Genomic DNA, 19,279 nt, shown 5'->3' on the forward strand with positions numbered 1-19,279 from the left:
GGATTATGCTGTCCGCGGTTTTTGCCGGGCCTCTGAGCGTGTCCGCCATGTTTTTGGAGACCAATTTTGCGTATTCTCTACGGATAGGGCTCACACAGCATGGCGCCGCGGAAGGAGACAGTGAGGTGGTGAAGGATGGAGCTCTGTGTGATGGTGAATATTGTGTCTGTTCTACCGGGACTGTTACCGAATCTCGGGGGAGGGGGGGGCACCGAGAGGAGGGGGGACCCGAGAGGACGGGGGACACCTAGAGGGGGGAGGGGGGGGTCACTGACAGAGGAACTGAGAGGACAGGGGACACCTAGAGGAGGGGGAGGGGGGTCACTGACAGAGGAACTGAGAGGACAGGGGACACCTAGAGGAGGGGAGGGGGGTCACTGACAGAGGAACTGAGAGGACAGGGGACACCTAGAGGAGGGGAGGGGGGTCACTGACAGAGGAACTGAGAGGACAGGGGACACCTAGAGGAGGGGAGGGGGGTCACTGACAGAGGAACTGAGAGGACAGGGGACACCTAGAGGAGGGGAGGGGGGTCACTGACAGAGGAACTGAGAGGACAGGGGACACCTAGAGGAGGGGAGGGGGGTCACTGACAGAGGAACTGAGAGGACAGGGGACACCTAGAGGAGGGGAGGGGGGGTCACTGACAGAGGAACTGAGAGGACAGGGGACACCTAGAGGAGGGGAGGGGGTCACTGACAGAGGAACTGAGAGGACAGGGGACACCTAGAGGAGGGGGAGGGGGGTCACTGACAGAGGAACTGAGAGGACAGGGGACACCTAGAGGAGAGGAGGGGGGGGGGTCACTGACAGAGGAACTGAGAGGACAGGGGACACCTAGAGGAGGGGAGGGGGGGTCACTGACAGAGGAACTGAGAGGACAGGGGACACCTAGAGGAGGGGAGGGGGGTCACTGACAGAGGAACTGAGAGGACAGGGGACACCTAGAGGAGAGGAGGGGGTCACTGACAGAGGAACTGAGAGGACAGGGGACACCTAGAGGAGGAGGAGGAGGGTCACTGACAGAGGAACTGAGAGGACAGGGGACACCTAGAGGAGGGGAGGGGGGTCACTGACAGAGGAACTGAGAGGACAGGGGACACCTAGAGGAGGGGAGGGGGGTCACTGACAGAGGAACTGAGAGGACAGGGGACACCTAGAGGAGGGGAGGGGGGTCACTGACAGAGGAACTGAGAGGACAGGGGGCACCTAGAGGAGGGAGGGGGGTCACTGACAGAGGAACTGAGAGGACAGGGGACACCTAGAGGAGAGGAGGGGGGGTCACTGACAGAGGAACTGAGAGGACAGGGGACACCTAGAGGAGGGAGAGGGGGGTCACTGACAGAGGAACTGAGAGGACAGGGGACACCTAGAGGAGGGGAGGGGGTCACTGACAGAGGAACTGAGAGGACAGGGGACACCTAGAGGAGGAGGAGGAGGGTCACTGACAGAGGAACTGAGAGGACAGGGGACACCTAGAGGAGAGGGAGGGGGGTCACTGACAGAGGAACTGAGAGGACAGGGGACACCTAGAGGAGGGGAGGGGGTCACTGACAGAGGAACTGAGAGGACAGGGGACACCTAGAGGAGGGGAGGGGGGTCACTGACAGAGGAACTGAGAGGACAGGGGACACCTAGAGGAGGGGAGGGGGGTCACTGACAGAGGAACTGAGAGGACAGGGGACACCTAGAGGAGGGGAGGGGGGTCACTGACAGAGGAACTGAGAGGACAGGGGACACCTAGAGGAGGGGAGGGGGGTCACTGACAGAGGAACTGAGAGGACAGGGGACACCTAGAGGAGAGGAGGGGGGTCACTGACAGAGGAACTGAGAGGACAGGGGACACCTAGAGGAGGGGAGGGGGGTCACTGACAGAGGAACTGAGAGGACAGGGGACACCTAGAGGAGGGGGGGGGGGTCACTGACAGAGGAACTGAGAGGACAGGGGACACCTAGAGGAGGGGAGGGGGGTCACTGACAGAGGAACTGAGAGGACAGGGGACACCTAGAGGAGGGGAGGGGGGTCACTGACAGAGGAACTGAGAGGACAGGGGACACCTAGAGGAGGGGGGGGGGGGTCACTGACAGAGGAACTGAGAGGACAGGGGACACCTAGAGGAGGGGAGGGGGGTCACTGACAGAGGAACTGAGAGGACAGGGGACACCTAGAGGAGGGGAGGGGGGTCACTGACAGAGGAACTGAGAGGACAGGGGACACCTAGAGGAGAGGAGGGGGGTCACTGACAGAGGAACTGAGAGGACAGGGGACACCTAGAGGAGGGGGAGGGGGGTCACTGACAGAGGAACTGAGAGGACAGGGGACACCTAGAGGAGGGGAGGGGGGTCACTGACAGAGGAACTGAGAGGACAGGGGACACCTAGAGGAGGGGAGGGGGTCACTGACAGAGGAACTGAGAGGACAGGGGACACCTAGAGGAGGGGAGGGGGGTCACTGACAGAGGAACTGAGAGGACAGGGGACACCTAGAGGAGGGGGAGGGGGGTCACTGACAGAGGAACTGAGAGGACAGGGGACACCTAGAGGAGGGGGAGGGGGGTCACTGACAGAGGAACTGAGAGGACAGGGGACACCTAGAGGAGGGGAGGGGGGTCACTGACAGAGGAACTGAGAGGACAGGGGACACCTAGAGGAGGAGGAGGAGGGTCACTGACAGAGGAACTGAGAGGACAGGGGACACCTAGAGGAGGGGAGGGGGGTCACTGACAGAGGAACTGAGAGGACAGGGGACACCTAGAGGAGGGGGAGGGGGGTCACTGACAGAGGAACTGAGAGGACAGGGGACACCTAGAGGAGAGGAGGGGGGTCACTGACAGAGGAACTGAGAGGACAGGGGACACCTAGAGGAGAGGAGGGGGGTCACTGACAGAGGAACTGAGAGGACAGGGGACACCTAGAGGAGGAGGAGGGGGTCACTGACAGAGGAACTGAGAGGACAGGGGACACCTAGAGGAGGGGAGGGGGGTCACTGACAGAGGAACTGAGAGGACAGGGGACACCTAGAGGAGAGGAGGGGGGTCACTGACAGAGGAACTGAGAGGACAGGGGACACCTAGAGGAGAGGAGGGGGGTCACTGACAGAGGAACTGAGAGGACAGGGGACACCTAGAGGAGGGGAGGGGGGTCACTGACAGAGGAACTGAGAGGACAGGGGACACCTAGAGGAGGGGAGGGGGGTCACTGACAGAGGAACTGAGAGGACAGGGGACACCTAGAGGAGAGGAGGGGGGTCACTGACAGAGGAACTGAGAGGACAGGGGACACCTAGAGGAGGGGAGGGGGGTCACTGACAGAGGAACTGAGAGGACAGGGGACACCTAGAGGAGAGGGAGGGGGTCACTGACAGAGGAACTGAGAGGACAGGGGACACCTAGAGGAGGGGAGGGGGGTCACTGACAGAGGAACTGAGAGGACAGGGGACACCTAGAGGAGAGGAGGGGGGTCACTGACAGAGGAACTGAGAGGACAGGGGACACCTAGAGGAGAGGAGGGGGGTCACTGACAGAGGAACTGAGAGGACAGGGGACACCTAGAGGAGGGGAGGGGGGTCACTGACAGAGGAACTGAGAGGACAGGGGACACCTAGAGGAGGGGAGGGGGGTCACTGACAGAGGAACTGAGAGGACAGGGGACACCTAGAGGAGGGGAGGGGGGTCACTGACAGAGGAACTGAGAGGACAGGGGACACCTAGAGGAGGGGAGGGGGGTCACTGACAGAGGAACTGAGAGGACAGGGGACACCTAGAGGAGGGGGAGGGGGGGCACTGACAGAGGAACTGAGAGGACAGGGGACACCTAGAGGAGGAGGAGGGGGGTCACTGACAGAGGAACTGAGAGGACAGGGGACACCTAGAGGAGGAGGAGGGGGGTCACTGACAGAGGAACTGAGAGGACAGGGGACACCTAGAGGAGGGGAGGGGGGTCACTGACAGAGGAACTGAGAGGACAGGGGACACCTAGAGGAGGAGAGGGGGGTCACTGACAGAGGAACTGAGAGGACAGGGGACACCTAGAGGAGGGGAGGGGGGGTCACTGACAGAGGAACTGAGAGGACAGGGGACACCTAGAGGAGAGGAGGGGGGTCACTGACAGAGGAACTGAGAGGACAGGGGACACCTAGAGGAGAGGAGGGGGGTCACTGACAGAGGAACTGAGAGGACAGGGGACACCTAGAGGAGGAGGAGGGGGGTCACTGACAGAGGAACTGAGAGGACAGGGGACACCTAGAGGAGGGGAGGGGGGTCACTGACAGAGGAACTGAGAGGACAGGGGACACCTAGAGGAGGGGGGGGGGGTCACTGACAGAGGAACTGAGAGGACAGGGGACACCTAGAGGAGAGGAGGGGGGTCACTGACAGAGGAACTGAGAGGACAGGGGACACCTAGAGGAGGGGAGGGGGGTCACTGACAGAGGAACTGAGAGGACAGGGGACACCTAGAGGAGAGGGGAGGGGGTCACTGACAGAGGAACTGAGAGGACAGGGGACACCTAGAGGAGGGGAGGGGGGTCACTGACAGAGGAACTGAGAGGACAGGGGACACCTAGAGGAGAGGAGGGGGGTCACTGACAGAGGAACTGAGAGGACAGGGGACACCTAGAGGAGGGGAGGGGGGTCACTGACAGAGGAACTGAGAGGACAGGGGACACCTAGAGGAGGGGAGGGGGGTCACTGACAGAGGAACTGAGAGGACAGGGGACACCTAGAGGAGAGGAGGGGGGTCACTGACAGAGGAACTGAGAGGACAGGGGACACCTAGAGGAGAGGAGGGGGGTCACTGACAGAGGAACTGAGAGGACAGGGGACACCTAGAGGAGGGGAGGGGGGTCACTGACAGAGGAACTGAGAGGACAGGGGACACCTAGAGGAGAGGAGGGGGGTCACTGACAGAGGAACTGAGAGGACAGGGGACACCTAGAGGAGAGGAGGGGGGTCACTGACAGAGGAACTGAGAGGACAGGGGACACCTAGAGGAGGGGAGGGGGGTCACTGACAGAGGAACTGAGAGGACAGGGGACACCTAGAGGAGGGGAGGGGGGTCACTGACAGAGGAACTGAGAGGACAGGGGACACCTAGAGGAGGGGGGGGGGGGTCACTGACAGAGGAACTGAGAGGACAGGGGACACCTAAAGGAGGGGAGGGGGGTCACTGACAGAGGAACTGAGAGGACAGGGGACACCTAGAGGAGAGGAGGAGGGTCACTGACAGAGGAACTGAGAGGACAGGGGACACCTAGAGGAGGGGAGGGGGGTCACTGACAGAGGAACTGAGAGGACAGGGGACACCTAGAGGAGGGGAGGGGGGTCACTGACAGAGGAACTGAGAGGACAGGGGACACCTAGAGGAGGGGAGGGGGTCACTGACAGAGGAACTGAGAGGACAGGGGACACCTAGAGGAGGGGAGGGGGGTCACTGACAGAGGAACTGAGAGGACAGGGGACACCTAGAGGAGGGGAGGGGGGTCACTGACAGAGGAACTGAGAGGACAGGGGACACCTAGAGGAGAGGGAGGGGGGTCACTGACAGAGGAACTGAGAGGACAGGGGACACCTAGAGGAGGGGGAGGGGGTCACTGACAGAGGAACTGAGAGGACAGGGGACACCTAGAGGAGAGGGAGGGGGGTCACTGACAGAGGAACTGAGAGGACAGGGGACACCTAGAGGAGGGGAGGGGGGTCACTGACAGAGGAACTGAGAGGACAGGGGACACCTAGAGGAGAGGAGGGGGGTCACTGACAGAGGAACTGAGAGGACAGGGGACACCTAGAGGAGGGGAGGGGGGTCACTGACAGAGGAACTGAGAGGACAGGGGACACCTAGAGGAGGGGAGGGGGGTCACTGACAGAGGAACTGAGAGGACAGGGGACACCTAGAGGAGAGGAGGGGGGTCACTGACAGAGGAACTGAGAGGACAGGGGACACCTAGAGGAGAGGAGGGGGGTCACTGACAGAGGAACTGAGAGGACAGGGGACACCTAGAGGAGGGGAGGGGGGTCACTGACAGAGGAACTGAGAGGACAGGGGACACCTAGAGGAGAGGAGGGGGGTCACTGACAGAGGAACTGAGAGGACAGGGGACACCTAGAGGAGAGGAGGGGGGTCACTGACAGAGGAACTGAGAGGACAGGGGACACCTAGAGGAGGGGAGGGGGGTCACTGACAGAGGAACTGAGAGGACAGGGGACACCTAGAGGAGGGGGAGGGGGTCACTGACAGAGGAACTGAGAGGACAGGGGACACCTAGAGGAGAGGAGGGGGGTCACTGACAGAGGAACTGAGAGGACAGGGGACACCTAGAGGAGGGGGGGGGGGTCACTGACAGAGGAACTGAGAGGACAGGGGACACCTAGAGGAGGGGAGGGGGGTCACTGACAGAGGAACTGAGAGGACAGGGGACACCTAGAGGAGGGGAGGGGGGTCACTGACAGAGGAACTGAGAGGACAGGGGACACCTAGAGGAGGGGAGGGGGGTCACTGACAGAGGAACTGAGAGGACAGGGGACACCTAGAGGAGGGGAGGGGGGTCACTGACAGAGGAACTGAGAGGACAGGGGACACCTAGAGGAGGGAGGGGGGTCACTGACAGAGGAACTGAGAGGACAGGGGACACCTAGAGGAGGGGAGGGGGGTCACTGACAGAGGAACTGAGAGGACAGGGGACACCTAGAGGAGGGGAGGGGGGTCACTGACAGAGGAACTGAGAGGACAGGGGACACCTAGAGGAGGGGAGGGGGTCACTGACAGAGGAACTGAGAGGACAGGGGACACCTAGAGGAGAGGGAGGGGGGTCACTGACAGAGGAACTGAGAGGACAGGGGACACCTAGAGGAGAGGAGGGGGGTCACTGACAGAGGAACTGAGAGGACAGGGGACACCTAGAGGAGGGGAGGGGGGTCACTGACAGAGGAACTGAGAGGACAGGGGACACCTAGAGGAGGGGAGGGGGGTCACTGACAGAGGAACTGAGAGGACAGGGGACACCTAGAGGAGAGGAGGGGGGTCACTGACAGAGGAACTGAGAGGACAGGGGACACCTAGAGGAGAGGAGGGGGTCACTGACAGAGGAACTGAGAGGACAGGGGACACCTAGAGGAGGGGAGGGGGGTCACTGACAGAGGAACTGAGAGGACAGGGGACACCTAGAGGAGGGGAGGGGGGTCACTGACAGAGGAACTGAGAGGACAGGGGACACCTAGAGGAGGGGAGGGGGGTCACTGACAGAGGAACTGAGAGGACAGGGGACACCTAGAGGAGGGAGGGGGGTCACTGACAGAGGAACTGAGAGGACAGGGGACACCTAGAGGGGGGGAGGGGGGTCACTGACAGAGGAACTGAGAGGACAGGGGACACCTAGAGGAGGGGAGGGGGGTCACTGACAGAGGAACTGAGAGGACAGGGGACACCTAGAGGAGGGAGGGGGGTCACTGACAGAGGAACTGAGAGGACAGGGGACACCTAGAGGAGGGGAGGGGGGTCACTGACAGAGGAACTGAGAGGACAGGGGACACCTAGAGGAGGGGGGGGGGGGTCACTGACAGAGGAACTGAGAGGACAGGGGACACCTAGAGGAGGGGAGGGGGGTCACTGACAGAGGAACTGAGAGGACAGGGGACACCTAGAGGAGGGGAGGGGGGTCACTGACAGAGGAACTGAGAGGACAGGGGACACCTAGAGGAGGGGAGGGGGGTCACTGACAGAGGAACTGAGAGGACAGGGGACACCTAGAGGAGAGGAGGGGGGTCACTGACAGAGGAACTGAGAGGACAGGGGACACCTAGAGGAGAGGGGGGGGGGTCACTGACAGAGGAACTGAGAGGACAGGGGACACCTAGAGGAGGGGAGGGGGGTCACTGACAGAGGAACTGAGAGGACAGGGGACACCTAGAGGAGGGGAGGGGGGTCACTGACAGAGGAACTGAGAGGACAGGGGACACCTAGAGGAGAGGAGGGGGGTCACTGACAGAGGAACTGAGAGGACAGGGGACACCTAGAGGAGGGGAGGGGGGTCACTGACAGAGGAACTGAGAGGACAGGGGACACCTAGAGGAGGGGAGGGGGGTCACTGACAGAGGAACTGAGAGGACAGGGGACACCTAGAGGAGGGGAGGGGGGTCACTGACAGAGGAACTGAGAGGACAGGGGACACCTAGAGGAGGGGAGGGGGGTCACTGACAGAGGAACTGAGAGGACAGGGGACACCTAGAGGAGGGGAGGGGGGTCACTGACAGAGGAACTGAGAGGACAGGGGACACCTAGAGGAGGGGAGGGGGGTCACTGACAGAGGAACTGAGAGGACAGGGGACACCTAGAGGAGGGAGGGGGGTCACTGACAGAGGAACTGAGAGGACAGGGGACACCTAGAGGAGGGGAGGGGGGTCACTGACAGAGGAACTGAGAGGACAGGGGACACCTAGAGGAGAGGAGGGGGGTCACTGACAGAGGAACTGAGAGGACAGGGGACACCTAGAGGAGGGGAGGGGGGTCACTGACAGAGGAACTGAGAGGACAGGGGACACCTAGAGGAGGGGAGGGGGGTCACTGACAGAGGAACTGAGAGGACAGGGGACACCTAGAGGAGGGGAGGGGGTCACTGACAGAGGAACTGAGAGGACAGGGGACACCTAGAGGAGAGGAGGGGGGTCACTGACAGAGGAACTGAGAGGACAGGGGACACCTAGAGGAGGGGAGGGGGGTCACTGACAGAGGAACTGAGAGGACAGGGGACACCTAGAGGAGAGGAGGGGGGGTCACTGACAGAGGAACTGAGAGGACAGGGGACACCTAGAGGAGGGGAGGGGGGTCACTGACAGAGGAACTGAGAGGACAGGGGACACCTAGAGGAGAGGAGGGGGTCACTGACAGAGGAACTGAGAGGACAGGGGACACCTAGAGGAGGGGAGGGGGGTCACTGACAGAGGAACTGAGAGGACAGGGGACACCTAGAGGAGGGGAGGGGGGTCACTGACAGAGGAACTGAGAGGACAGGGGACACCTAGAGGAGGGAGGGGGGTCACTGACAGAGGAACTGAGAGGACAGGGGACACCTAGAGGAGAGGAGGGGGGTCACTGACAGAGGAACTGAGAGGACAGGGGACACCTAGAGGAGGGGAGGGGGGTCACTGACAGAGGAACTGAGAGGACAGGGGACACCTAGAGGAGGGGAGGGGGGTCACTGACAGAGGAACTGAGAGGACAGGGGACACCTAGAGGAGGGGAGGGGGGTCACTGACAGAGGAACTGAGAGGACAGGGGACACCTAGAGGAGGGGAGGGGGGTCACAGACAGAGGAACTGAGAGGACAGGGGACACCTAGAGGAGGGGAGGGGGGTCACTGACAGAGGAACTGAGAGGACAGGGGACACCTAGAGGAGGGGAGGGGGGTCACTGACAGAGGAACTGAGAGGACAGGGGACACCTAGAGGAGGGGAGGGGGGTCACTGACAGAGGAACTGAGAGGACAGGGGACACCTAGAGGAGGGGAGGGGGGGTCACTGACAGAGGAACTGAGAGGACAGGGGACCGCTCGAGGAGGGGAGGGGGGTCACTGACAGAGGAACTGAGAGGACAGGGGACACCTAGAGGAGGGGAGGGGGGTCACTGACAGAGGAACTGAGAGGACAGGGGACACCTAGAGGAGGGGAGGGGGGTCACTGACAGAGGAACTGAGAGGACAGGGGACACCTAGAGGAGGGGAGGGGGGTCACTGACAGAGGAACTGAGAGGACAGGGGACACCTAGAGGAGGGGAGGGGGGTCACTGACAGAGGAACTGAGAGGACAGGGGACACCTAGAGGACAGGGGACACTAGAGGAGGGGAGGGGGGTCACTGACAGAGGAACTGAGAGGACAGGGGACACCTAGAGGAGGGGAGGGGGGTCACTGACAGAGGAACTGAGAGGACAGGGGACACCTAGAGGAGAGGAGGGGGGTCACTGACAGAGGAACTGAGAGGACAGGGGACACCTAGAGGAGGGGAGGGGGGTCACTGACAGAGGAACTGAGAGGACAGGGGACACCTAGAGGAGGGGAGGGGGGTCACTGACAGAGGAACTGAGAGGACAGGGGACACCTAGAGGAGGGGAGGGGGGTCACTGACAGAGGAACTGAGAGGACAGGGGACACCTAGAGGAGGGGAGGGGGGTCACTGACAGAGGAACTGAGAGGACAGGGGACACCTAGAGGAGGGGAGGGGGGTCACTGACAGAGGAACTGAGAGGACAGGGGACACCTAGAGGAGGGGAGGGGGGTCACTGACAGAGGAACTGAGAGGACAGGGGACACCTAGAGGAGGGGGGGGGGGTCACTGACAGAGGAACTGAGAGGACAGGGGACACCTAGAGGAGGGGAGGGGGGTCACTGACAGAGGAACTGAGAGGACAGGGGACACCTAGAGGAGGGGAGGGGGGTCACTGACAGAGGAACTGAGAGGACAGGGGACACCTAGAGGAGGGGAGGGGGGTCACTGACAGAGGAACTGAGAGGACAGGGGACACCTAGAGGAGGGGGGGGGGTCACTGACAGAGGAACTGAGAGGACAGGGGACACCTAGAGGAGGGGAGGGGGGTCACTGACAGAGGAACTGAGAGGACAGGGGACACCTAGAGGAGGGGAGGGGGGTCACTGACAGAGGAACTGAGAGGACAGGGGACACCTAGAGGAGGGGGGGGGGGTCACTGACAGAGGAACTGAGAGGACAGGGGACACCTAGAGGAGGGGAGGGGGGTCACTGACAGAGGAACTGAGAGGACAGGGGACACCTAGAGGAGGGGAGGGGGGTCACTGACAGAGGAACTGAGAGGACAGGGGACACCTAGAGGAGGGGAGGGGGGTCACTGACAGAGGAACTGAGAGGACAGGGGACACCTAGAGGAGGGGGGGGTCACTGACAGAGGAACTGAGAGGACAGGGGACACCTAGAGGAGGGGAGGGGGGTCACTGACAGAGGAACTGAGAGGACAGGGGACACCTAGAGGAGGGGAGGGGGGTCACTGACAGAGGAACTGAGAGGACAGGGGACACCTAGAGGAGGGAGGGGGGTCACTGACAGAGGAACTGAGAGGACAGGGGACACCTAGAGGAGGGGAGGGGGGTCACTGACAGAGGAACTGAGAGGACAGGGGACACCTAGAGGAGAGGGGGGGTCACTGACAGAGGAACTGAGAGGACAGGGGACACCTAGAGGAGGGAGGGGGGTCACTGACAGAGGAACTGAGAGGACAGGGGACACCTAGAGGAGGGGAGGGGGGTCACTGACAGAGGAACTGAGAGGACAGGGACACCTAGAGGAGGGAGGGGGTCACTGACAGAGGAACTGAGAGGACAGGGGACACCTAGAGGAGGGGAGGGGGGTCACTGACAGAGGAACTGAGAGGACAGGGGACACCTAGAGGAGAGGGGGGGTCACTGACAGAGGAACTGAGAGGACAGGGGACACCTAGAGGAGGGGAGGGGGGTCACTGACAGAGGAACTGAGAGGACAGGGGACACCTAGAGGAGGGGGGGGGGTCACTGACAGAGGAACTGAGAGGACAGGGGACACCTAGAGGAGAGGGGGGGTCACTGACAGAGGAACTGAGAGGACAGGGGACACCTAGAGGAGAGGAGGGGGGGTCACTGACAGAGGAACTGAGAGGACAGGGGACACCTAGAGGAGGGGAGGGGGGTCACTGACAGAGGAACTGAGAGGACAGGGGACACCTAGAGGAGGGGAGGGGGGTCACTGACAGAGGAACTGAGAGGACAGGGGACACCTAGAGGAGAGGAGGGGGGTCACTGACAGAGGAACTGAGAGGACAGGGGACACCTAGAGGAGGGGAGGGGGGTCACTGACAGAGGAACTGAGAGGACAGGGGACACCTAGAGGAGGGGGAGGGGGGTCACTGACAGAGGAACTGAGAGGACAGGGGACACCTAGAGGAGAGGAGGGGGGTCACTGACAGAGGAACTGAGAGGACAGGGGACACCTAGAGGAGAGGAGGGGGGTCACTGACAGAGGAACTGAGAGGACAGGGGACACCTAGAGGAGGGGAGGGGGTCACTGACAGAGGAACTGAGAGGACAGGGGACACCTAGAGGAGGGGGAGGGGGGTCACTGACAGAGGAACTGAGAGGACAGGGGACACCTAGAGGAGGGGAGGGGGGTCACTGACAGAGGAACTGAGAGGACAGGGGACACCTAGAGGAGAGGAGGGGGGTCACTGACAGAGGAACTGAGAGGACAGGGGACACCTAGAGGAGGGGAGGGGGGTCACTGACAGAGGAACTGAGAGGACAGGGGACACCTAGAGGAGAGGAGGGGGTCACTGACAGAGGAACTGAGAGGACAGGGGACACCTAGAGGAGGGGAAAGGAGAGATGGGTGGGAGTGCAGGGCGGGGGGTGTGAGGAGAGAGGGGTGCAGGGCGGGGGGGGGGTCTGAGGAGAGAGGGGTGCAGGGCCGGGGGGGTGTGAGGAGAGAGGGGTGCAGGGCGGGGGGGGGGGGGGGTTTGTGGTGTAAGGAGAGATGGGTGGGAGTTGTGGGGCGGGGGCGGGGACAAGTGTTAGGAGAGATGGGTGGGAGTGCAGGGTGGGGGTGTAAGGAGAGATGGGTGCAGGGCGGGGGGGGTGGTGGTGTAAGGAGAGATGGGTGGGAGTTGTGGGGCGGGGGGTGTGAGGAGAGAGGGGTACAGGGCGGGGGTGGTATAAGGAGAGAGGGGTTGGAGTTGTACAGAAGGACTGAGATTGAACATCATAGGGATTGGTGGGATTATGTTTCTAACATGGAGAGACCCCTGCACCAGAGGCATGGCATGTGACAGAGAGACCCCCCTTTATGATCCCCCCCCCCCCACGAGGTCTTCCCTATCCAACGTGTCTTCTCTTCACCTCCAGCCTCCAACATCTCAGCCCAGAGAGTCAGGAGACCCGAGGAGGAGTTCCCATGGAGGAGACCACCTGTGCCAAACACCACACCAGTACCCTGTGCCAAAGAGTAAGTAGCTCTTCCTATTCTTATGTGCCGTACACGCGATCCGAATATCGTACGACTTTTTCCCTTTAATATTGGAAAGGAGAAATTGAATAGGATAGTAAAGTCACAGGAAATGTTCATGCTTGTGCGATCGAATGACATCGGATGAACTGCTGTGATCGGCTCTTCAAAGTAGTGTACACACCATCTGAAAATCGCACCATTCTTCCTCAGACGATCGTTTTCTTCCGATACTCAGATCGTGTGTACGGCCATTAGTGTTCCGTAATGACTATTTACTTGGGGGGCAACATTCCATAATGACCAGATACTTGGGGGGGGGGGGGTAACATACCGTAATGACTATTTACTTGGGGGGCAACATTCCATAATGACCAGTTACTTGGGGGGGGCGGGGGTAACGTACCGTAATGACTATTTACTTGGGGGGGGGGGCAACATTCCATAATGACCAGATACTTGGGGGGGGGGGGGTGGGGGGTAACGTGCTATAATGAATAGTTACTGGGGGGGACAACATGCGGTATTGACTAGATACTGGGGGAGGGATGCACAACTTTCAATAATGACCAGATACTTGGGGGGGGGGGGGGTAACGTGCTATAATGAATAGTTACTGGGGGGGGGGCAACATGCGGTATTGAGTAGACAATGGGAAAGGGATGCACAACATGCTATAATGAGCAGATACTTTGGGTGGGGGGGTGTGTGACGGTATTAGAATGATATCCCCGTCAAACATTCCCTTCTTCCATAAGAACATCACCCAATATTCCACTAGGAGGAATATTCCTGAGATCGCCCATTAAGCCACACATTAGTCCAAGCTTACTGCTAGAACAAGACAGACTTTAATGTTATAACACACACAGCTTATATGTCATTTCCAAAACTGTTACAATGACAAATCTCCGCCCCCCTCACACTGGGGCTTCCATACAGATGATTAGGCAGACACGACGGAGCCGATGCTGAAAACACATTTTCTTTAGACAATGACATCAAGGACGCTGATTACTAGTTGTACTGAATACATTAACTAGACGGCTCGACCCCGCATATAGAGAGATAATTACCACAATGGAGCAATCAGAATAATTAACACAAGCCACTTAAACACAGATCTCCTTCACACAACACAATAGATCAATTAACCTTTAGAAATAGTGAGGGGACATTAGCACGTCAATAACCTGTTAGCCGAGGACTGAATCACACATGGCAAGCAGGGAGAATTAAACTGAGACATATAGGCAAATGCATCACAATGGCCCCCCTTTTTCTCCCTGCTCCGGAAAACCCGGTTGGACCTTCCCTGGTCCAGTAGGGTTGACGGATTCAGAGCTTTCAGTCCGAGGTTAACTCCGTTTGGCGTGACTGACCTCCCTTGGCAACTGCTTCAGACTCAGGTATGCCACCGGGTCGTCAGATCACACGCCGTTCAGTCCCCAAGTCTTTGTGCGATCTGCAAAGTCACCAGAAGTCAGTGTGAAGACGGCGAATGGGTCTGTGCACCGCCGTCTAGGTGTCCCGCTATGGGAGGGGCAGGTTATGGCTCTGAAGTGACAATCACAGGAGATTCATAAAAAAAAAGAAAAAGTTATATTCGTTGACATGCTGTAGCACCGGTGCTCAGAGTCCGGGGGGGGGAATCAGGGCCCCATAGGGTCAGCCACCCTCTGCTCCCTCCGCAGCCGCCAGTTCTCCTCTTTGAGCTTCTCCAGCTCCATCTCCAGTGCATGGAGCCTGGGGGGGTCAGCCTGCTGTGACCTCAGGTGGTTGTTCTCCTCCTCCATGCGGCTTATGCATTCCTCCAGCTCTATGTACTCACGGATCAGCTCCTGCTTGCTCATGTCCTGCAGGCTCTCCACGTGGTCCTTCATCATCAGGAACTGGGTGGTGGTGTAAGGGGCCACCGGTGGGCCCTTGGCGAACATCTCGGCCCGCATCTGGGACGGCCGCTGCGACTCCCTCTCCTCCAGTCGCTTCTTCTCCTCCCAGGTCAGCTTGTTATACGGCTTCCAGGACCTCTTCTTCTTGGGGGTAGCTGGCGGTGCCTCTTTCTGCCCAGCTCCCTCCAAGGCCCCTCTGGCTCAGGGCTGTCGCCCATGACCAGCTGACAATGGTGTTCCCTGTTGTCCGTAATAACAGATTGTACCATGAGGGCTTCGTAAGGGGTGCCCAATGGTTCTTCCTGACCCAGCTCCTGGGGATCCCAAGCCGAGTCTACACAATGGGCTGCTGCTGGTGGGCGGTACCCAGGTTGAGACCAATTTGATCTGGTGTTGTCATTCATGGGGCAATTCTGCTTGAAGTGACCCAGCTGTTTGCACCGGAAGCAGCGTTGTTCGTTGTCCTCCTGGCGTGGATAGCGAGGGCTATATGTCACCGGTCTGCTAGGAGGTTGGTATCTAGCGGCTGGTGGGTGTGAGGGCGCCGTTGGTCCTGGAGGTTGTACCTGTGGTGTGACCTGGTTCGTCTTGCGAGTATCCGCATATTCATCCGCCAACTTCGCGGCCTCTGGTAGAGTCATGGGCCTGCGATCTCTCACCCAATCTTTGACATCTGTCTGGATGTGATTGTAAAATTGCTCCAGGAGCATTAGTTGCAAAATGTCCTCTGCGGTGGTGGCCTGGCTGCTGTTAACCCAGTTAGAGGCCGACAGGGACAACTGGCATGCCCATTCCGCGTAAGAGTCTTTCGTGGTTTTGCGTGAGTCCCTGAACTTCTGTCGGTGGGACTCTGGGGTTACTGCATAACGAGCCAGGAGCACTTCTTTAACCCTGGCGTAGCTATGGATATCCTGATCTGGCACGGTCCGGAAAGCATCAGAAGCTTTGCCTGATAGTTTTCCTGACAATATTGCAACCCACTCTCCTCTAGCTATTCGGTGCAGGTTACATTGTCGCTCAAAGTCTGCCAGGTAGTTATCAATCTCACAGTCCTTTTCATCAAAAGCTTTAAAAGCGCTAAACGGAATCTTCCTTGCGTCTGCTGTGCTGTACTCACTGTTTGGAGAATGTGCGGCTGCTTGTTGGACTGCTGCCAGTTTTAACTGTAGTTCTGCGTCTCTTATTTGTTTAGCCTCCTTCGCTAACAGGTCCATCACTTTCAGCACCACATCCGTCGTTGGGTTCGGGCCGAACCATGCTAGCTTCTCTCTCATTAGCTTGTTGGCTGGCGATTCCTCCTCCTGAATCACTGGTGTCTCCATCTCTTGTACTGCTGGCGTTGCTGCAATCCCGTTCTCCTGGTCTATCTCCATTTATTCTGCTATGATGACCCGTTCGGTTTTGTTGCTAGCAATCCTTCCACGAACTTCCAGTAGTTCTTCCAGTGTCTGCTTGGAATCCGGGTGTAAAGGGGAATAGAAGGGAAAATCCCACTGCTGCCACCAATTGTGACGGTATTGGTATGATATCCCCGTCAAAGATTCCCTTCTTCCATAAGAACATCACCCCAATATTCCACTAGGAGGAATATTCCTGAGATCGCCCAATAAGCTACACATTAGTCCAGGCTTACTGCTAGAACAAGACACACTTTAATGTTATATCACACAGCTTATATGTAATTTCCAAAACTGTTACAATGACAAATCTCCGCCCCCTCACACTGGGGCTTCCATACAGATGATTAGGCAGACACGACGGAGCCGATCAGTGACGCTCGACCCCGCATCTAGAGAGATAATTACCACAATGGAGCAATCAGAATAATTAACACAAGCCACTTAAACACAGATCTCCTTCACACAACACAATAGATCAATTAACCTTTAGAAATAGTGAGGGGACATTAGCACGTCAATAACCTGTTAGCCGAGGACAGAATCACACAGGGCAAGCAGGGAGAATTAGACTGAGACATATAGGCAATTGCATCACAGGGGGTAACATGCCATAATGACTAGATCCTGGGGGGGAGAGAAATGCGGTATTGACTAGATACTGGGGGGGGGCAACATGCTATAATGACCAGATACTTTGGGGGGGGTAACATGCCATAATGACTAGTTACTTGGGGGGGGGGCAATTTGCTGTAATGACTAGATCCTGGGGGGAAAAATGCTATAATGACCAAATACTTGGGGGGGGGGGGGGCAACATGCCGTAGTGACTTCATACTGGGGGGGGGGCAACATGCTGTAATGACCAGATACTTGGGGGGGCAACATGCTGTAATGACTACTTGGGGAGGGGGGGGGGGCAACATGCCATAATGACCAGATTTTGGGGGGGGGGGGCGCAACATGCTGTAATGACCAGATACTTGGGGGCGGGGGGTTAACATGCCATAATGACTAGATATTGGGGGGGGGGGGCGCAACATGCTACAATGACCAGATACTTGAGGAGGCAACATTCCATAATGAGCAGATACGTGGGGGTGGGGGTAACATGCCGTAGTGACTAGATACTGTGGGGGCAACATGCTACAATGACTTGGTGATCATCGATATTCTGTAATAACTAGATACTTGGTGGGGTAACATTCCGTAATGATAAAATACTTGGGGGGGGACAGACGGGACGCACATGCAGTAATGACCAGTGTGATGGACTACCTGGCACTCTGGAACCAGGAAGTGGGTATTATAGCTGGGAACCCAATAACTAGACGTCTCTAGCTTGGGTGCAAACTGGAAATAACTTTATTGTACAATCACGGAATATATACACTGGAGGATCCGATCCCAAACAATGCAAACTGTAAACAGTAATCTCATCCGTATATCTAATGAACAACTAATCACTTACACAATCCGTCCCCAACCAGACAGCGTGGCACAAGTTCCCCAGGAAGAAGACCCGGGGCTGTCCAAATCTCATTCACCAACTTCAACTTGTGTACTCTGTCCAAGGATGGTGGGAGGAGTCCAAGTCGTCCGGTTTGCGTGGAAGTCGAATTCTAGGACGACTTGGACTCCTCCCGCCATTCTTGGACAGACCATCACCCCCAGCACTAAAGTAAAAAGCCTTGGAGTGATCTTTGACTCAGACATGACGATGGACGCACAATTAGGATCGGTGGTCAGCGGATCTCACCATCTCCTCCGCCTGCTGCGTAGACTCCTCCCCTTCATCCCGGAAGAGGACACAGCGGTATTAGTCGGAACAATTGTCGATTCCCGACTCGACTACACAATCTCCCTCTACCTAGGACTCCCCAAATACCAGATCTCACGTCTACAAGTCGTCCAGAACACGGCAGCCAGACTGGGAATGGGAAAAAAAATGTGGGGACCATTCTCCCCGGTCATGAGGACCCTTCACTGGCTAGCCGTAAAGGATCGGGTGACATTCAAGACCCTCTGCTTCACCCACAAGTGCCCTCAAGGAAACGTGCCGCAATACTTATGTTCCCTCTCCAACCCAGTCTGCAGGAGGACCACCATATTCCCTCTCCAACCCAGTCTGCAGGAGGACCACCATATTCCCTCTCCAACCCAGTCTGCAGGAGGACCACCATATTCTCTCTCCAACCCAGTCTGCAGGAGGGCCACCATATTCTCTCTCCAACCCAGTCTGCAGGAGGACCACCATATTCCCTCTCCAACCCAGTCTGCAGGAGGGCCACCATATTCCCTCTCCAACCCAGTCTGCAGGAGGACCACCATATTCCCTCTCCAACCCAGTCTGCAGGAGGACCACCATATTCCCTCTCCAACCCAGTCTGCAGGAGGACCACCATATTCCCTCTCCAACCCAGTCTGTAGGAGGACCACCATATTCCCTCTCCAACCCAGTCTTCAGGAGGACCACCATATTTCCTCTCCAACCCAGTCTGCAGGAGGATCACCATATTCCCTCTCCAACCCAGTCTGCAGGAGGACCACCATATTTCCTCTGACCATTACCCTGTACAAGATTATTATTATTCCACTGTGACGGTATCGGTATGATATCCCCGTCAAGCATTCCCTCCTCTCCATACAAGCACATCACAGGATCATCCACACATGAGTCAAGACTGAATGCTGGAACCAAGACTGATTTATTGGCAGCTTGCTGCTGGTTATAAATACAGTTTTACAAGCTAAATCCTTAATCAAGGAACGATGGGAGCTCCACCCCCTTTTCACCCACTCTGGAGTTTCTCATACAGAATATAGCCAGACAATTCAGAGCCGACCTGAGACACATTTTCTTTAAATAATGACATCAGGGAAGTTAATTACAAGGTGTACAGAACACATTAGCTGGGCAGCCTGGCACCGCATAATGAAGCAATCAGAATACATAACATGAGTCACCTCTAATCACAGTAAACAGGATAGACATCCCTTTG

The 19,279-nt window shown here is 57.9% G+C and overlaps 1 protein-coding gene across 1 annotated transcript in view; it reads left to right on the plus strand.

Annotated features, from left to right (window-relative positions):
- Positions 1-46: 46 nt before the first annotated feature.
- The window catches only part of GBA2 (glucosylceramidase beta 2), a 75,794-nt gene continuing 56,561 nt past the window's right edge, over positions 47-19,279 (plus strand). Inside the window, exons 1-2 of the mRNA XM_040335772.1 lie at positions 47-153; positions 12,889-12,988. The gene's annotated coding sequence lies outside the window, so the exon portion shown is untranslated. The remainder of the gene's footprint in view (positions 154-12,888; positions 12,989-19,279) is intronic.

The sequence above is a fragment of the Rana temporaria genome, chromosome 1 (assembly GCF_905171775.1).
Source record: "Rana temporaria chromosome 1, aRanTem1.1, whole genome shotgun sequence".
In the NCBI taxonomy this organism is placed as follows: Eukaryota; Metazoa; Chordata; class Amphibia; order Anura; family Ranidae; genus Rana; species Rana temporaria.